The 7,181-nt window shown below is 32.3% G+C and overlaps 1 long non-coding RNA gene across 1 annotated transcript; it reads left to right on the forward strand.

Moving 5' to 3' along the window:
• Positions 1–5,256: 5,256 nt before the first annotated feature.
• Positions 5,257–6,785, forward strand: LOC129759720 (uncharacterized). The gene is made up of 4 exons (XR_008740226.1): positions 5,257–5,605; positions 5,681–5,855; positions 6,173–6,535; positions 6,600–6,785. It is a non-coding gene; the product is annotated as an uncharacterized LOC129759720 (long non-coding RNA).
• The last annotated feature ends 396 nt before the right edge of the window (positions 6,786–7,181 follow it).

The following is a 7,181-nucleotide window of genomic DNA, read 5'->3' on the forward strand; positions in this document are numbered from 1 at the left end:
TAAGCGGTTGCAATCGCTTCCGGTCCGGTCCAAGGAGACTTAACAAATGGTGCCGAAACCCTTTATCGGTTGTTCGGATGGAACTGTCCGCCAATAAACATCGTCCAGTAAGTACTTTTCATGCAATGTATGCAAATAATTTTGATTTTTTTTAAAATTGCATTATTTAGCTTAATGTCGTTTTTTGAAAGCTTCATCATAAGCCGTATTATGTGTTCTCCTCTTTATTTACAGATGTACCGGTTCAAGTCTTATCCAGTGGAAAATCGATGATATAAATGATGATCATGTACTTAAAAGCAGGAAATAAAATGTTTTAACCATAATTGATTTCATTTAATAGGATATTGATTTCATTTAATAGGATGAAAACTAATATGTAGTACTAGAATTTTTAGAAACAAAAACTAGAGTTGAAAAACAAATGCTTTTAAATTGAAACCCAAATACCGTTGGAATAATGGAAAATTTCATAAAATTAAACGAAAAGGTTTTTGAATCAAAAGCATTTAATTATTTGAAACAAAGAAAAAGTTTTGATTCAAAGGAACACAGAAAAAAAAATGTAATGTTACGTTGCATGGAATTTTCAGTTTTTGAAATCGAAAACAAAAATCACTTGAAAGTCCATGTAACATAACGTGTAAGAACATGGGTAGAAAGGAATCGGGCGATTTCATGTAATTATAAAGCTCCTTCATGTAAATCTCCGTTAACGTTTTGTTTCATTGTGTGTCTTCATGTAACAACACAATTTATTACATTTGATCACAAGGGACTTTACATGGCTTGACATGGGAACACGTTTACGTGCCATTGCATGTCAAACAGCCGCTCCAAAAAGTTTGCTCGTATGTGATTAAATAAAGTCGCGAAAATTTTGTCTCGGTGAGTTTGAAATGGAAATAAGTTGCAATCAGTTTCGATTTCATGTTCGGACATATGAAATTTGTCCAGACACTTCGTAAGTGTAAGCGTATAGCGAAATCCTGATAGTACAGCTTTGAATTATTGAATGAAAATTCTAGTGAGCTATTATGCTACAAAATAATTAAACACCGCACAAATTGGAAAATGTGAACTGTTTTCAAATTCATTTCGCTTTTTTTCTAGCTTCAATAGCACTTTAAAATTTCTGGATGTTATTTCGGACGGTAGTTGTCAACAGCGGTGTCATATATACAGATTTTTCTGTATTATACAGATTTTTCAACGCCAATACAGATAAGATACAGATACAGATTTTTATACAGATTTTTGAACACTAATACAGATTTATACAGTTTTTTTAGAAAATCTAAATCAATTGTTTATGAAACGGTTTCCACGGGCGAACTGAGCTAAATCTTTTAAAACCTTTATCTTTCGAACTGCAGTATACCGCAAATGCTTGCAGCAGCACATATAATTTATCCAGACCATTAACTTCTACAAGTAAGCTTTTGTGAAGACTATAACCATCATTTATTATAGGTTAGTAGGAGCTTTAATAGTCTCTTTTTCTCAACAGCATAACTTTATTGTTTAAACGACGAATGATAGCCCCCCAAACAGAGTACACAAATTTTGATAATAAAATCAGTTTAAAATCTCTTCTCCTTAAGTTTGATATTTATAAAGTAGGGTGGTATTTAAGATTATCACATAAAAAGAGAAAGATTGAGAATCATATAGAAAATTCTTATTTCAGATTCAATTAGATTTGCATCGCCAGTTTTTTAATTCAAAACTCTTTGACTGAATAAAGTAGGAGAACACTTTGAATTTTAAAACAAATTCATTTCTTATACGATATGCAGTATTTTTTTTTAAGCTAGCCCACTTATTGAAACCAGTTTTAGTTCATAAATACAGGAAAAAATCAGGAGTGATGTTTCTTAGACGAAACTTTTCATAGTTAGTCCTAAATGTGCTAAGGATTTAAAAATAAGATTTACAATTTTTATCGATAACACATGGCAGAAAATTTCAAGCAATATAAGAGTAATATAAGCTCTTATTTTAGATATAAATACTAAAAATAGGTTAAAAAATACATTCAATAAATTTATGCGCTGGCAAAACTACATGACAAAGATATAAAAAAAATGTTTCAATTTAGTAATCGATTTTCTCAAGGACCGCGAGTAATTTTGACATTGGAGGAAAAAAGTGATAAAAGTTTCCGTTTTGTCATTTTTGTTCCAATTCAACAAAAAATGGAAATTTTGAACTAAATTTAATGAACAAAATAAATCTTTCATATTTCTTGAGGCACCGTACCAGTAAAAAGGTTTTGAAGACTTCGGCAATGTTGGGAAATAAGTTATAATCATAAATATCAAATTTTCAAAAACTTTTTTGAATGATGCCAGATTTATTATTTAGATATTATTTAATTTTTTAATGCGTTGTTTCTGAAACTAAAATATCTAAGCAAGATTGATTGAATGAAAGACATCAGAAAGGTTTAAAATCTGTTGTACGTATTCATGTAGGTTTATTTTTGGGTTTAAAAAAAAATATTAAAATTTCTTTTTGAAATTGATTGATTTGAATTTAGGAACCCAAAATCTTCCAAAATCAATTAAGTATTAAAACATAGGAAACATAAATGACTTTCCCTTCTGTAACTTCCAATCATAACATGAATTCAATTTTCGTACTTAAATATACATTTTTGAATTTAAAGATTTTAGAAATAAGGTTGGGAAAAATTAGAAAACAGAAATGAGATTCTGAATTGGTTGAATATGAATATGGTTAATTATTTAGAATTATAACTCAAAATCATTGAGCTAAATCTTAAGCATTTTGCCTTCCGATTTAGACAATTAAAAACATAGTTTAAAAGTTTTCTGTATTAAAATGAAAAGATGCTCAACAAAATGCTGTTCAAATGTGACAAACTTTTAAAATTTGTCCTAAGGTTGTTAGGTTGCAGCCAACAAAATTGCATGTTTTCATCTGGCGTGAGTTAATAAGCCTTTAGTAATAATTTTATTTCGCGGCCCTCGAGACCCCAATGTGCGGCCGGCAAAGCCTTTCCGAATTGAATTATTTTCGCAATTTTTGCCTGCGGTAGTTCGTTAGATATCAAAAAATACAAGCCAATAAACCAGAAATAGTTGATACGCGATGACTTGTTTAAATATGTAATTTACGTGTTTCTGTTTGCATTTATCCCTCAATCATTCATATTGGGGACTTTTTTTTTCCAGAAATGTAACATTCAATGTATTTTTCAAAGGGTCCTAATTTTTCTTGAGCGTTTTTAAATTTAAAATCGATAACTAAATGAAAGTCGGCAAACGCAAATTAAAAAAAAAAATCGGAAGAATATTTATGAGCACATAATGATGATTTTCATATTTTTGTCAAATATAAAGTTGTATGATAAATTAACTCAGCAGAAATTTTTTTTGAAAACATTATTATTTTATCAAATTGGAAAAAAATGCTAATTTCGTTAGTAATTGAATTAAAACTCAGCATGAAAAGTGCCGGAAAAAAAATTTACATTCATGATAAAACCCTGTATTGTAATTTTGTATTTGATTCATAAAATCTGTGGAAATGTTCTCTGATGTTATACCAAACGTTGACAAATTCAGTCTTTTCACTTGGTAAATAACAATTCATTTTCAAAACGTTAAGATATTTTCTTCAACAGGCCTTCGAAATCTTTTCCCAGTAGCACTAAAGTTTAATCAATAAAATCTATTAAAAAATGCTAAAAAAAATAAAGAATGTAGACTCTCCTAAAATTTGCTTAGGAATCTGTGAAATTTTTGTTATTCCCAGGATTTCAGCAAATTTGGTTGACACGTTATATTAAAAATGTTTTTCGCGAATTGCAGGAAAAAAATCAGGGCTTCGTAGGGCCAATTTAAATTGTGGATTTTTTTTGGAAATACGTACAGAAAACAGAAATTTAGATCAGTGAGTTTGAACCACAAAAATAAAAAAAAATATATCTCTAGTTTTTTAGTTATTGCTGTGATATAGATACATAGCTCCAGAAGACTTTTAAAGAAAGTAATGAGTAGATACCGCCAGTTAAGATAAAAATGATTATTATATGGAAAGGCGTTAAACGTGTTTGTGCATCGTACGTTTTTAAGGAAAAATGTGATGCAAATGATGTCTATGTTAGGAAGAACGAATGTTTGCGAAGAAGTTAAAGTTAATTGAAAAACTATATTTTCAAAGATTTAAAATAAATGATTTGAAATAAAAAAAATCGCTTAAAATTTGTAATTATTATTTTTTTATTATCTAGCAAATCTTTTTGTTATTATCTATAGAGTTCGATAAATGATTTACGAGTTTTATTTCATATTAGGGGAGGCCGCCGAGAATATTTTGAAATCAAACTGGCCCGTTGGTTCAAAAGGTTTCTCGCCCCTGCTCTAGATAAAGTTCAAATAATGAAATAAATTGTCAATTTGTGAATAATGAATACGTTAAAACCATCAAAACTGATTTCCAAATAGCATATTAGGCGATAAAGTTACATAGAAAACAATAATATAAGTTTTTGGTCGTTAAAGTTCAAATACAGATAAATACAGATTTTTTCATGAGGCCGATACAGATTTTTTAAAAAACCATCTGACAACCCTGGTTGTCAATTCTAACGGATTATCGTGCCCTAGGAAATGAGTTTTTAGTGAGGTAGTTCAAACGGCAACGAATCTCACCGACACCAATATCAATAAGGGTAAGTTAATACAATTGAGTTAAATTAAACTGTTTTTTCCAAGCCCATAGATTTGCTTTGCATAAAACTAGTTAAAATTAGAACCTTCTATTCTATCAGGTGCCTTAAAAAACTTACTTTGATAGGGAATATAAGGACGGATCCCTTCCTGTACCTTTGAAATTCTAAGAGCTGCATCTCTCCGTAAGATTCTAACCGGGTTGCAATTCTTCCGATGTTCCAATACTGTTCAACTAGCGCCAAGCTCAAGAACTGATGCCACCAAAGGGAAGACAACAGCCTCCAGGGAGGTCTTCAAACAGCGTCCGGTCGTAGCTCTGAACCTCGGGATCATCGAGAACTTATCCTTCATACTCCCGGCTTCTCACCAGCCTTGCGTGATTCCACGCTCTGTTGGTCCACTGCATAATATTCTCAAACTTGTCTTGTATCCAGTGTACCTTCGAGAACACGCTCATTTTTTATTAACCATTTATGTTTAAAAAGTAACCATTTTATGGTTTTCGCTGTAGAACTGCCAATATGGTTACTTTTTAACGATTTTTCAAAGCGCAATTCTAACCTTATAGCTAGTTCCAATGCAATAACCAAAAAAATGGTTAAAAATTTGATCAAAAACGGTGTCCGCCATTTTAGCAACCATCTTTGACGTAGCCACATTTTTTTTTGTTTAGTTTCAATTATTAAGTTTTATCATCAAATAAACAATATATGGTTTTCGCAAACTTAATTTCTAGTGCCCACTGGGTACCGTAAATCGGCCAAAAACCGATTCCGTCGAAAAGTAGTTTTAGTACCGATCCAACTACTTGCCAGGTTATCGTTGCTGGATCCAGCACGAATACACCGGTTCCAAATCCGGTCCCTCGCTGACAAGAGAAGTTGCAGACATCAACCAACAAGGTAAGCGCCGACAAGTTATTAGGTATCTAAAATCTAAAGATTCGTTTCGATAATTTTTTTTTTAATCTAAATCAGGATCATCTCCAAGGAACAACTCCAGATTTAAGCCAGGGGTCGAGTGCGAGCATTGGCGTTATTGGTGGTCGGACGCTTGTGCGGTATAGTAATAATCGGATTTTTGTGATATTATCTCAAAAAGAAATGCTGGTGATACAACAGTTCGATCCGGGAAGAGACATTTTACTGAAAGGTTAGTGTTTTTTAATTGAATTATCTTCGATTAACGAATTACTGCCGGAAGATTTTCCAAATTATGTAGGATCCTTTCTTTCTGTGTGTTCACGCTCTTACTGCTTCCAGTCGCTAGTAGCATTTTCTATTTACGTCATCTTCTGGCAGTATAATTCTATAAATTTATTCTATTTCAGAATTACAATGGATATCAATAGATTCCTACCGAAAGATATTCCTTGGTTGGAATCTTGTAATTTGAAATAAAATAACGAGCACTCGTAGTTTCATTACCGCAATTTGCTCTAAATTTACGAAATTTTGTTTTGTTTTCAGAATGTTCAACGAGGATCAAGAGAACATAAACGGTTGATGGCGGAACAATTCTAATTCATCGGTTCCAAGAACGCCTCCTACTCTCGCCATGATCCTAAAACCGTAAACCGTTTGGAGCACCATCATAGAGGTGTAATTCGAACGTACATTCATGATCCAGATTTAGTCCAGGAAAACAGTTATCAATATGCGACAGCAGCAACAACATGGCACGCTCCTGGTTCGAAGGCAAATGTACCAGAACTGGCAGGCTTGGGAAATAGAAATTTTCAGTCGATATAAGATTCGTAGAACTACGTCTGCTATATGGAATTTCTTGATTCCTAGCAGCGGGCCGGGTTAGGAGAGGGAAAGTCAGGACTGGTAAACTATCCTGTTTTTTGGATAAATTTTGAACATTTTTTAACAATTTCATTTTACTTTTAAGGTTGTTGAAACACCCCCTTGTCACTGGCCGCCCTCTTAAGCAAGACTCAACAGATGGTTATCATACACCCACTTTCACAGGAACCGTCGTTACGCTTTTTGGTTTCGGCCGTGGAGCCACCTTTGTATGAGCGATGAGTTTTGGTTCCACAGCGAATAAAATGTATGAAAATTTCAACATACTGAAAACAGGAAGATTTCAAAATGATGAAAAGATTTTGTTTTTATCTCTGCTCAATAAAATTGCAATTAAAATTTGTTGTCTTAATTCTATGTCTTCCGAATTCATTCGAAATAATTATTTTTTCATTTAAACGAATCGAAATTCCTCATCTCTGTAAAAATAACCATTTTCTTACTTATCTGCTAATATCGACTGCGGTTAAAAAGTAACCATATTTCCACTTCTCAAGAGAAGTCAAAAAATGACTTCTATGGAAGAAACCAAAAAATCACTTAACGCGGAAAGGTGTGAAAATGGTTACTTTTTAACGATAATTGGTTAATTAATTTCGAGCGTGAAGATCAATCTCAACGAATTGCCTTATAAAAACTTATACTAATTTTAGAAGCCGGTGAACTA

The sequence above is a fragment of the Uranotaenia lowii genome, chromosome 1 (genome assembly GCF_029784155.1).
Source record: "Uranotaenia lowii strain MFRU-FL chromosome 1, ASM2978415v1, whole genome shotgun sequence".
In the NCBI taxonomy this organism is placed as follows: domain Eukaryota; kingdom Metazoa; phylum Arthropoda; class Insecta; order Diptera; family Culicidae; genus Uranotaenia; species Uranotaenia lowii.